Source organism: Ochotona curzoniae, unplaced genomic scaffold (assembly GCF_017591425.1).
Source record: "Ochotona curzoniae isolate NIBS_2020 unplaced genomic scaffold, NIBS_Ocur_1.0 contig_4642, whole genome shotgun sequence".
NCBI lineage: Eukaryota > Metazoa > Chordata > Mammalia > Lagomorpha > Ochotonidae > Ochotona > Ochotona curzoniae.
Window position 1 is genome coordinate 837253 of NW_024466352.1, and position 13697 is coordinate 850949.

The 13697-nt window shown below is 41.1% G+C and overlaps 1 pseudogene; it reads left to right on the forward strand.

The window, feature by feature from the left end:
• Window positions 1–1473: 1473 nt before the first annotated feature.
• LOC121161123 lies at window positions 1474–13088 on the forward strand (annotated as a pseudogene).
• The last annotated feature ends 609 nt before the right edge of the window (window positions 13089–13697 follow it).

Genomic DNA, 13697 nt, shown 5'->3' on the forward strand with positions numbered 1-13697 from the left:
GAGAGACAGAGAAGAATATCTTATGTCCAATGATTCACTCCCCAAGTGACCACAATGGCCGGTGCTGCGCCAATCTGAAGCCATGAACCAGGAACCTCTTCCAGGTCTCCCATGCGGGTGCAGGGTCCCAATACTTTGGGCTGTCCTCGACTGCTTTCCCAGGTCACAAGCAGGGAGCTGGATGGGAAGTGGAGCTGCCGGTATTAGAACCGGTACCCATATGGGATCCCAGCGCGTTCAAGGCAAGGACGTTAGCTGCTAGGCCACGCTGCCAGGCCCAAAATAACTAAATCTTAAAGATGCTACTGACATTCCATGCATTTACTGTGTGACAGGATCACGAAAAAGCAAAGACCTAGGTCCCTGCTCTCAAATGCTTACAGGCTTATTGCTAAACTGGACCCATTAAGGTGATGTTTTTACACTGATTTAATGTTATGGTATATGGTGAGCAGAATGACCAAGAGAATTTTATAGTAACTTGGGTGATCAGAATTCAAACCAGGGAGCCATAGCTCAGACAGGAAGGGAAGGACTGAAAAGATACTGAGAAGAAGCAGCAACACATTTATCTTGAGAGGCACAGAAGAGTTAACCACAAGGGAAATGACCAAAAACAACTACAACAACAGAAATAACCCCTCAATACCAGAATGCATAAAAAACATACACAAATGTATAAAGAAACTCTCTCAGGGCCAAGTCAGCAGACCAAAGAACCTGGATAGGCCACTATTGTGAAAAACAAATGAAGACTACAATAAAGAAAAAGATTTAACTGTTAAGCACTAGGCAACTGTGTCCAAGGATGTCACTTATAGATGAAGCACTGCTGGTTAAGAAAGAAGCCCTACAGAATGGCAGAAACAACATCAATGATCCTTTTTTTTTTTCTTTTTGGAAAGACTCACTGTTTGAAAGGCAGAGACATGTCAGGTCAGGGCAATATAGACTTGCTAGGTTCATGGGCAGCTGAGAGAGAGAGGGAGTTCCAGGCAGTTTTATTCATCAGAGAAGAGTCTAGCAGACTGCTCCTTGGCAGGAGACAGCCCCTGACCACTTCCACATGGCAGGCTGACTGCGTGAAGGGATTACCTGCCCAGCGTATGCACCACTGGGCTCCTATACATCTTAGGTGTGGGCGATGGAGAATGCAGCAGCTCCTCATGTTTGCACGTTACTGGCCGTTAGCACTGGGTGCTCATGGTGGGCACTGACCTTCTATGCAGAGATAAGGTTAAGTTGTTTTGGCATCCAGACCTTTCTGGAAGGGAGGGTCAGCTTGACTTTCACATGGTGGTGGAGTCATTTCTGCTCTGCCCAACCTAACAAGACTTAAAAAAAAAAAGCCTTCATAATTGGAAGTAATAAAGCTGAGTTCAACCAGAAGTTCAGTTGGTTTAAAGTGTATGGATGTAGAGGAAGGCAGTGTTTGTATAAAGAATTAGAATTGAAAAGAATAGAGATCAGGACATGGAGAGTCTTGATAGCCAGAAACAAGCAGTTAAAGCTTTTAGAGTAGAGGAAAATGTCAGGCAGACTGTTACCAAAGCTCATCTGAATGCAGTATGTACAAGATTTGCCAGTGAGTAAATAATAGTATTACAGGTGAGAGGATGTAAGTGAGAGATGACTGACTGGATTTAGATGACAGCATAATGTTAGAAGCAGAATGAATGTGAGATTTTGCTGCACGTTAGACTTGCAGTGGAATACAGCTTAAAGGAGAGGGCATCTAAACGAAGGGACTCGGGGTTCACCTTGGAGCACACTGTGTTTACATTATTAGTAGGTTGGCTGGAAGACGCAACATACAGGAAAGTGGGATGTATTCCTGGAACGAGAATTTACTTAGAGAATTTACTTCTGAAGCACAGAGAGATGAAGGCTTAAGTAGATGAGGCTCCCAAAAAGAAAATAATAGAGAAGACAAACATCAGAATCTTATCCAACATCTAATTTTAAAAGGTTAGAGAAGAAAGAATTAACAAGGGGGAAGAACTACATTCAAAGTAGGGGGGGGGGAAACAGATTATAAAGATGCATGACATTTCCCCTTGCACCTTGTGTTTTTTAAATAGGAAATGGACCTTCAGGAATATGCCTTTCTTATGTTATCAGGCTACAGACCATATTTATCATCAGAAGCAATGCACCCCAATACAGTATTACATAGTAAGCTAGAAGAAGAAAGAGATCTTTGCATTGTTTATCAGGTATTGCCTCTTGCATGTCAATTTCAGCAAAATTTTTTTATACTACATTGCAGTTTGCTTTTACTGAGATGAACATTGTTTCTTCATTGGAATTATTTTAAGTAAGATTTTCACTTTTAAATTCATAAATATATTAGGTTCTGTTTTATTGAACTTATTAGAACTGGATTTCTAAAATCATTTTTCCTGCAATCTTAATAGGTGCTAAATGCTTACATAAGTTTTTGAATGTGCTTTAATTTTATCACCAGAGCAACAGGATAGAACATTAGCATGTAATGGCCTCTGAAGTTTTCCAAGGTAAGAATTTGGTTGCCTTCATTTAAGCTCAGCCTTTTCCTGTATTTGCCACTCCACCCTCCAAAAAATCATCTGATTATTCAAGGAACATCTGTGTTGGATAGCCTAGGATACTATCTGGGAAATGCTGAATTAGATGGATAATTACGATTGTGATAACTTCTGAATTTTTCCAAACTCTACCTTTTTTTCTGTTTTCCATTTAGGACTTAGAATACTTGCCTGAAGGCCTTAAGGGCCGATCATCCAATCCAGTTGCAGTACTTTTTGATACACTTCTTCATTCAGATGCTGACTTTGGGTATGATTACCCATCCACTTTGCATTGGAAATTAGAACAACATCATTATAGCCCTCACTTAGTTCTTGGTAAAGGTCCACCTGGTGGAGCTTGGCACGTGAGTATATTTTTTCCTGGAATTTTAATATATATAAATTATTATGTAATCTTCATAAACCAGCAAGATTCTTAACCATTATAATATTGTGATGTGTGGGCCCGACGCAGTGGCGCAGTGGTTAAGGTCCTCGCCTTGCACGCCCGGGATCCCATATGGGTGCCGGTTCTATCCCAGCATCCCCGCTTCCCTTCCAGCTCCCTGCCTGTGGCACAGGGAAGGCAGTCAAGGATGGCCCAAAGCTTTGGGACCCTGCACCCGCGTGGGAGACCCAGAAGAGTCTCCTGGCTTCGGACCAGCATAGCATCGGCCGTTGTGCTCACTTGGGGAGTGAATCATCAGATGGAAGATCTTCCTCTCTGTCTCTCCTCTCTGTATATCCACCTTTCCAATAAAAAAAATAATAAAAATAAATCTTTAAAAAAATATATTGTGATGTGCGATGTTGGCCACATCTTAATGCCCTTAGTCGCTTACATGTGCATTACTTACTAGTAATAAGCTAGTTTGGTTATTGAGACAGTCTCACTGTACTCATTTCTTAGAAAGGCAATTCTGTCTCCACAGCGTCACGAGATTCATATCTAAAGCATCCAGGAATATTCCTCTGCATAGTAAAAAAGTTTAAGATCACATATTCGTTTTAGAGTATACAGATTTTCACCCAGTATTTTAAACCAATATCTACTATTTCCGTACATTTTCAAGATCTTAAAGGAAAAATGTATTGTGAAAAAAAGAAATTGTTAGTTGGCTTGGCTGCTGTAACATAATCCCATAGATTGGGTGACTTGAACACACATATTATTTTTCATGGTTCTGGAGGCTAGAATGTCTGAGATTAAAGTCTGAAACAGGTAAGGGCACCCTTCCTCTCAGTCACCTCATTGTGTCCACACAAAAGAGAAAACGACCTCTCTTCTTGTTTTTACAATGCTACTAATCCCATGATGAAGTGCCTGCCCTCATGACTTCATCTAGCTTAAATTAACCTCCCAGTGACCTCATCTTCAAATGTCATTACATTCAGGATTAGACCCACAAGTTAGGATTCTGGGGGGTATACAGTTCAATCCATAGTAGAGATTTAACCAGAAAGCCGAGATACTAAAGGTTTAATTAAACCAATAACTATTACAAAGCCAATAGCTAATAAATATTTTTAATGTGATCACAATAAACGGTGCCTGCTGTGAGATAGGCATTCATTTGTTGCACAATTTCAGTTATTTAGTTCCATGAAGGTTTTAACACTAAGTATCAAATGATAGAACCAATTTTTGTTCAATATTTTGAACAATATTTCTGTAGCGGTGTTAATACATCTGAAGAGCTGTGTACATATAATTTATCAAGTGCCTGCTTCAGGATATCAGTGGATATCCTTAGATTAAATACATGTCTAGTTTTCAAAATTTTAATTTTAATAATAATAAGCAGCAACTGCCAAAGTATCAATGCCTTTTGTTATACTTTATTAACTACCTAGGTTGTGAAAGTTTAAGTTCCCAATTACAGTACTTTTTTATCACATCTTTTTGTACTTTTGGCTGCATTAACCTGTTTCTCTTTACATACAAAGCATGCTCCAGGGCCCGTGCTATGGTACCTGTCTAGTAGAGGATCTAAACTTTGGTGATTTAGCCACACTCCTTAATATCTTCCCTTAGCCCATTGTCCTTCTATTATATATATGCCCCCGCCCCCACCAAACTGATTCATCCAACTATCTACCTTATCTCTTTTTTTTTAAAGATTTATTATAGCTATTTGAAAGGCAGATTTACAGAGAACCGAGATAGAAAGATCTTCCATCTGCTGGTTTACTCCCCCAGTGACTGCCGTGGCTAGGGCTGAGCAATCCAAGGATGAGAGCAAGGAGCCTCCTCCACAACTCCCTCATAGTGGCAGGTGCCAAAAGACTTGGCCTCTGCTTTCCCAGGCCATAAGCAGTGAACTGGTTTGGAAGAGGAGTAGCCAGGACTTAAACTGGTGCCACATGGGATGGTGGTGCCAAAGGCTTCTAGTGTATGCTCCTAGTGGAGTCAGATGTGGCTATGCTTAGATCTCTCAAGAGCAGTGTGACAAAGCATTTGAAGAGTTGCCACCCCTAAGAGCTCATACATACTGGGTGTCCAGGGAATTTTCATGGCGTCAATCATGTCCAGGCCAGCAGTGCCCATGTGACTGACTTGGGCCTGTCAGACCTCTGCCTCCTTGTGCAAAAACTGGTAGCCAACATAATCCCGTTGTTAGGCTACACTCAAAACCCACATTCTTTACCTGGTGCTCTATATGCCACCGCATATGATGCCTGACGGGGCCTAGCATATATTAATGCTCTGTTACAATTATTACGTTAATATTCTTCATTGGCAATACTGAGCTATGTAAGAACAGTCTAAAGAATTGGTTGAAAGAGATGATTGAGGTCTTTGGGCTAGGAGCCTTTGGCCCTTGCTCTTTTCTTGTCTGGAGTTGAGCAGCGCAGAAGCAGGTTGAGGGGGCTTGCAGAGCTCTCTTCCCAGACGGCAGCATTAGCTTCACTGAGGTGGTTTCTCAGGCAACCATTTGTAATTCTCCCTTCTGAAGAGATGCTGCCGTAGCCAAGCAGCCTGCGTTGCAAAAGCATACTGATGGGGGAAGGGGAGGGGAGGGCGATTTTTGTTGCTAGTTTTTGAAAATCTGTTAACTGATATTCAAAATGAAAAGACATCTAGAGCTTTGGTAATTAATAAACATTTATTTTTTAAAAAGTGAAAATATTGATTTGTTCCCTTAACATGCAGTCTCCCTCATGTTGATCATGGGCCAAATGCATGGATATTGTGTAGGCATTGGTGATATTGTAAATTCATCAGATAAAATATAATTATATGAAGCAAGACATATCAATGGAGAGTACCAAAGGCTGAAGTTTTAAAAAGCTAATTGAAATAAAGCTTTGGAAGTTATTTATACAATCATTTGTATTTATAGTCTGAACAATTATAAATTAGGTGGATTAGGCTCTTTAAAAAGAAAACAATCAGGCCCGGCAGCATGGCCTAACGGCTAAAGTCCTCGCCTTGAAAGCACCCGGGATCCCATATGGGCGCCGGTTCTAATCCTGGCAGCTCCACTTCCCATCCAGCTCCCTGCTTGTGGCCTGGGACAGCAGTCGAAAACGGTCCAAAGCTTTGGGACCCTGCACCCACATGGGAGACCCAGTAGTGCCTAGTTTCCCTTTTAGAGATGTTATAAAACCAAGCACTGAGTCGTTTCCTGTGACTTCTCATTGCTCCCTCTGGTTTCTTTCTCATCCCATGCACAGTATTTTGTGCATGTTCACGAGTGTACATGTAACTTCATGTATGCAAACCTCATGTGCCTATCTAAAGCATTTGGCTTTCAGGGTAAAGTGCAGTACACTATGGTACATGATATTCTACTTGAGCTTGTAAGCAAATATTTAATGTTAAACCTTGCGAGTTTTTTACTTGTTTTTTTCCCTTTTCTTTTCTTTTTTTTGGAAGGTGGGGAGAAGCCCCACAATTTAAAAAGCAATATTAGGAGGTCTGTAATTTTAAGCAAAGTAAATAAATTTGGGTAAGAATTACTAGCAAAGACAATGTACTCTAATTTGAATATTAATAGAAACAAGTTAAAACAGGAACTTACTTAACTTCTGTTGAAACAGAGATAAAGGGCCTGGCATTGTATTCTAGCGGATAAAGTACTTACCTTACATGCACTGGGATCCCATTTGGGCACTGGTTCTAATCCCGGCAGCCTCGCTTTCCTTCCAGCTCCCTGCTTGTAGCTTGGGAAAGCAGTCAAGGCCGGCACAAAGCCTTGGGATCCTGCACTTGCTTGGGAGACCCAGAAGTGGCTCCTGGCTTCAGATTGGCGCAGCTCCAGCCATTTTGGCCACTTGGGGAGTGAATCAGCAGACAGAAGATCTTCCTCTCTGTCTCTCCACCTCTCTGTATATCTCACTTTTCAATAAAAATAAAACAAATCTTTAAAGAAAAATAAAAAACAGAGATATAAATAATGACTCGATTTCCTGCTAGACAAAAACCTTGCTAACTCATGGAAATTTTCCTTAATTATTGCATAACACATTATTAATGAGAAATGGAAAGTTTTATTTTTATGCCAGAAGCATTTATTTTTCAAATTATGCATACTGTTTTAAATTACATGTAAAAAAAAATCTTAGGATTTGAGTTCTAACTAAAATTTCTAATATTATAATCCTAGACAAGCAACGTAGAGTTAATTTCCTGTTCAGTTATATGGAAATAATAGTAGTAACTATTCCAATGGATTTCCTTTAAAAATCACAATAGACATTCTACATCTTTTAGATTTACTTGTTTATTTAAAATCCAGAGGGAGGGGCCCGGGGCAGTGGCACAGTGGTTAAGGTCCTCGCCTTGCATGCCCGGGGATCCCATATGGGTGCCGGTTCTAATCCCGGCAGCCCCGCTTCCCTTCCAGCTCCCTGCCTGTGGCCTGGGAAAGCAGTCGAGGACGGCCCAAAGCTTTGGGACCCTGCACCCATGTGGGAGACCCGGAAGAGGCTCCTGGCTTCGGATCAGCATAGCATCGGCCGTTGCGCTCACTTGGGGAGTGAATCATGGGACAGAAGATCTTCCTCTCTGTCTCTCCTCTCTGTATATCTGCCTTTCCAATAAAAACATAATAAAAATAGATCTTTAAAAAAAAAAAAATCCAGAGGGAGAGACAGAGCTCTTCCATCCACTGGTTCACACCCGTTGTAGCCAGAGTGGCCAGGGCTGAACCAAGCTGAAACCAGGAGCTTCAGCTAGGTCTCCCCCATCTTGTGCTGCTTTTCTCAACCAGTAGCAGGGAGCTAACTGGAAGTTATCACAGCAGTGACACTAATCAGTGCCCTCCCACAATGCTGACCCCAGCATTTATGTCTTAAATACAACCAGTAGATTCAAAAGAGAAAATTTTGTGAGCTTCCAATTTCAAGTTGTACTGAATTATGAAAATAGTTTGGTTTGTTTTCAGTGCTGCTTTGGATCAGGATGGTGTTTTTTTACTTTGTTTGTTTTAAAGATTTATTTATTTTTATTGGAAAGTCAGATTAACAGAAAGAAGCATATTCTATCCACTGGTTAACTTGCCAAGTGACCGCAATGGCCAGACCTGAGCCAACATGAAGCTAGGAGCCAAGAGCTTCCCACGTGGAGGCAGGGTTCCATGGCTTTGGGTTCTCTTCCACTGCCTTCCCAGGCCACAAACAGGGAGCCAAAAGGGAAGTGGAGCAGCTGGGACATGAACGGTGCCCATATGGGATCTTGGAAGATGCAAGGTGAGGACTCCAGCCAATAGGTCACTTTGTGGGGCCCTGAACCAGGAGGTTTAGAGACATTATTGCCTAAGTTAAAATGGGAAATGAAAGCTGCATTAAACTGCTTTTTTCCTGAAAAAGTAGGTTATGTTTTTAGCTCTGTGTGAGTAGGAAAACACATGAAAGGACTACACTGTGGCGTAGTGAATTAAGTCACCGCCTGTGACAACAACATCCTAATGTGCAGCAGGTTTGAGTCTTGGTGATTTCACTTCTAATTCTGCTCTCTGCTACCTCGTCTGGGAGAGCAACGTAAGACGGGTTACATGCTTGGCCTCTGCCCTCCACAGGGGAGACCCAGATGCAGTTCTGGCTTCTGACGTTGGACTAACCCAGCTCTTGGCTAGTGCAGCCATTTTTAAAGATTTATTTTTATTATTATTTTTTTTTATTGGAAAGGCGGTTATACAGAGAGGAGAGACAGAGAGGAAGATCTTCCATCTGATGATTCACTCCCCAAGTGAGCGCAACGGCCGATGCTATGCCGATCCGAAGCCAAGAGCCTCTTCTGGGTCTCCCACACGGGTGCAGGTTCCCAAAGCTTTGGGCCGTCCTCGACTGCTTTCCCAGGCCACAGGCAGGGAGCTGGAAGGGAAGCGGGGATGCTGGGATAGTACTGGCGCCCATATGGGATCCCGGGCGTGCAAGGCGAGGACCTTAACCACTTGCGCCACCGCTGCCGCGCCGGGCCCTAGTGCAGCCATTTACAGAGTGAAGCAGCAGATGGAAGATTTTATTCTTTCTACATTTGCCTATCCAAAAAAAAAAGCAAAATACTAAATCTTATTAAGCATAGTATGATACTGATTAGTAGAAGAGAGAACATTCTTTTAGTCATAAGGAGATAGAAAGCTACTTAGTCAAAATCATGTTCTCATAGGTACGACCTGTAATAATACAACAATTATTCAATAGAGTACAATCATGAAACATATACTAATTTAATTTTTACTGCTTTTTAATTCCTTCATTTATTCACAACAGGTTTTAGAGCAGGCACTGAATGTCACTGGAGTCACAAGTACATGTTAAATGCCATCTGTCCTCCAAGGACTCCTGCTGATACAGCTAACTCATTAACATTTTTTAAAGACACCAGCCCTCCTTTGTAAAGCATCAGGACAATTTATAGCTAGAAACAGGCAAATTTAAAATGTGTAAAACTTACTACAGCAGGCCCGGTGGCATGGCCTAGTGGCTAAAGTCCTCCCCTTGAACACACTGGGTACCCATATGGGTGCCGGTTCTAATCCCACAGCTCCGCTTCCCATCCAGCTCCCTGCTTGTGGCCTGGGAAAGCAGTCGAGGACAGCCCAAAGCCTTGGGACCCTGCACCCACGTGGGATACCCGGAAGAAGTTCCTGGATCCTGGCTTCGGATCGGCATAGCATCGGCCGTTGCGCTCACGTGGGGAGTGAATCATCAGATGGAAGATCTTCCCCTCTGTCTCTCCTCCTCTCTGTATATCTGACTTTCCAATAAATAAATAAATCTTAAAAAAAAAAAAAAAAACTTACTGTAGGGAGGAGAAATAATCACGGGAGCTAAAAGCACTGTCCTCAAATATGTCTTCTTTTGCAGGAACCTAAACGGAGATCGAGTTACGCCTGAGGACAGAGTTCACTACTATAAACATTATGTAAAGGTCATGGGCCTTCAGAAGAATTTCCGAGAGAATACTTACATAACCTCCGTATCAAGACTCTACAGAGATCAAGATGATAGTGATGGTCAAGATGGAGATGTTTCAACAGAGCATTTACAGATAGAAAAGTCAAAATTCATCAAAAGAAACTGGGAGATCAGGGGTTATCAGCGGATAGCAGACGGTTCTCATGTCCCCTTCTGCCTCTTTGCTGAGAACGTGGCTCTCGCAACTGGGACGCTAGACTCGCCTGCCCACCTGGAAATTGAAGGGGAAGATTTTTACTTTTTTTCATTAAATGCCTGAATTTGAAAAGTCGTGTGGCAAAGTGAATCCAGTGTTAACTGTAGGTTCTGGGCTTACTGCAGCTGATGCAGTGCTGTGTGCTTACAACAATAATATCCCTGTGATTCATGTATTCCGTAGACGAGTAACTGATCCAGGCTTAATTTTCAAACAGCTCCCCCCAAAACTCTATCCTGAATACCATAAGGTCTATCATTTGATGTGTACTCAGTCATATTCTGTAGACTCCAATCTTTTATCTGATTATACCAGTTTTCCTGAGCACCATGTGCTTTCAAGTCGGACATGACATGCATTCTTCAGAGCATCTCTGGATTGAAGAAAATATTTAAGCTGTCTGCAGCAGTAGTGTTGATAGGTTCTCATCCTAATCTATCCTTTCTAAAGGAGCAAGGATGCTACCTAGGCCATAACTCAAGCCAGCCAGTCACCGGGAAGAGTAACCCTGCGGAAATAGACACATATACCTATGAGTGTGCTAAAGAAGCCAACCTTATTGCACTGGACCCCTTAGTTGCAGACAATTTTGTTTGCTTTTTAAAAGGAAGGGCAGGTTTGGAAGAGGCATATTCTTTTAACTTTTCTTTACTGTGGAAGAATTTTATTTCATTTTCAAAGACAAAGAAAACTGTTGCTGGGTACGTTATCCTAGGCTGACAAGCTTTTGCTTTAGAATCTGGAATATGTCGTTCCATTCTCTTTTGGCCTGTAGAGTTTCCTGAGAGTTCTCCTGTGAGTTTGATTGGCAGTCCTTTAGATGTTAGTTGATTTTTTTCCCATACACATTTAAGGATCTTTTCCTTTTTCAATTGAAGAGAGCTTTATTATCATGTGTTGTGGTGAAGATTGCTTTTGGTCAATCCGGTTGGAAGTTCTGTGCCCCTCCTGGATGTTGTTCCCCAATTCCTTCGCCAGATTATGGAAATTTTCCCTTATCAATTAATTGAATACACCTTTAACCTCAGCCTCTCTTTCTGCATATTCTGGGATTCCCATATCTCTTATATTTGGCCTTTTAATAGTGTATTCTTGAATACTTTTTTAAGCCTGATCCAGCTCTGCTTCCAGCTTTTTGTTTGTTTCCCCCTAGTAACAGGAATTATCTTCCAGTTCTGGGATTCTTTCTTCTGCTTGCTTCATTCTATTTTGGAGACTCCCCACTGTACTTTTCATTTGCTCCACTGTATTCTTCATTTCTGATATATCACCTTCCATTTGATTCATTTTCAGTGTGACATACTGCTTGAATTCCTTGAACTCCTGTTTAATGTGCTTCTTGTTGTTGATAAGTTTTATAACAAGTGTTTTGAATTCTGTATCCCCCATTTTCTCAACGTATTCCTCAGTGAACTGTGGGGTTGGCAAAGGGTTTTGCTCCTTTGGAGGGCAGTCTTAAGTAATATTCATTGTGCCTCTGCCTCTTCTTTTGCTCTTGGTCATTTTACTTCTGGTTACCAGATTCTTCTTCTTGGGGTAAGTTTCTAAGCTGTCACCCACAGGTCTACAGTTCAGTTTTAGTTACTGCAATTGGTACATGGCTCTTTGTTTGCAGTCAGTTGTGTCACTCCCCCCAGCAAGTTCCAGGTCTGGGTTCTTATGTTAGATTTCCACCATGGTCTCTGTAACCCCAGCTCCTGGCTCACCAGTCTCCACTTCCTGTGATATCACACATAGGCTGAACTGTTGTTTGTACAACCTTTCTCCCACTTCCGGTTGGAGCAGGTCCCAGGATCAGGGAGACAACAGGTGTCCTATGCAGCTAAGTTGTTGGTGGTGTTGATCTTGCTGGAACCTGTTGGCGTTATTTCTGGGTGACACACTGACCTATTCTGACTCATAGAATGCCATAGTTCGTATTATTTTCCTGAGGGATCAGTACAACGCACTGAGCTCAGTGAGTTCTCACGAAGCTCAGCACGTTCTTAAAGATGTTCTCTTGACAGAAAAAAGAAATAGTGCCTACCCAAAACCAAAGGAAAATATGAAGAAAATCCCAGTAAAATAACAACAGAAGACTAAATCAATAAATAAATTACTGCTAAAATGACAGAACCAAATTTTCACCCATTTATATTAACCCTGAATGTAAATGGCTTAAACTCATCATTCAAACCTCATAGATGAGTAGACTGTATTAAAAAACAAAACCCATCTATTTGTTGCCTACAGGAGACAAGATCAGCAGAAACTACATCTCATGGATTTTTGATTTTTCTTTTGTTAGCTTCATCTCTTCAAAAACTCTTTCTTCTGATTAAATTCTTCAATGACACATAGATCATAGAGTAGCATTATTTGCTTCAAGACGGTTCTTGATTGTCTTTTTCATTTCTTCAGCAACACATTAGTCATTCAGTAGCTTGTTATTTAACTTCATGGTGTTGTTAATTTCTTTCTTTTCTTCCTGTTGTTGATTTTGTTTCTTGGCTTTTCATTTAACAGGATGTATAACAACTGTGTAATGAGACTATCATATCCAGATACAATACAGTATGTATCTCAACTTCCAGACAACCATGGACTCCCAATGAAACTGTTTACTATATTTTGACAATAGGATGCTGGACTCTCTGCCATTGTCCATGCCCTCAATGATGGGCATATGACTGTTTATGAAGAACTATACTATAGTAATAATATAGGAAACCCAGTGAGTAGACAGGGAATTAGGGAGGGGAGAATGGAAATCCCAGGGCCTATGGAAGTGTATCATAAATTGTTAATAATAAAAAGAAGTAAAATTTAAAAAATAAATAAACGGAAGGACACTTGGTATTACATGCTGTTTAGCTACAAGACAGAAGAAAAAGCAACATTTACTTGTTGAACAAGGAGGAGGAGATGGGATCTCTTAAAGCAAATTTATAAATAAACGGACAGTTTACCATTAAAGATTTTTAATAATGGTTTTGCAGTGTACTGGCATGAATTGTCTGGACTTGAATTAATTAAAGCCTCAATTCATACAGTAAATTCATTTTTTAAAACTGCCATAACTTGGTCCTGATACATATATTAATGCATCAAAGATGTTACTGTTAGGCAAACAAAAATACTGCCAACTTGGTGTACTTTAAGTTTTCACTTAACTAAAATATTCTTTTCTCTCAAGGTATGTTTTCTTAATGGTCATTTTGGGGATGGGTTGTTACTTGTTTGATTCAGAAATACTACCACAGTAAATCTATCAAACCATGCAGTCATTAAATGAGAAATTGTCCTCACTGTATATTGGAACACTTTGCTGTTCAAAAGGTGATCCAGGGCCAGCAGCATCCACTTCATAAGTTACTTGTTAGCCATGGAGATGCTCAGGCCCCACAACATTCCTACTGAATCAGAAGCTGCATTTTTAGGAAGATCCCCAAGGGTTACATATGGATGTTCGTTTAAGTTGGAGACATCTTGGCCTAAGTGGAAATCAGATAATGTATATATGCTAGGGAGGGTGAAAGGGTAGGAGG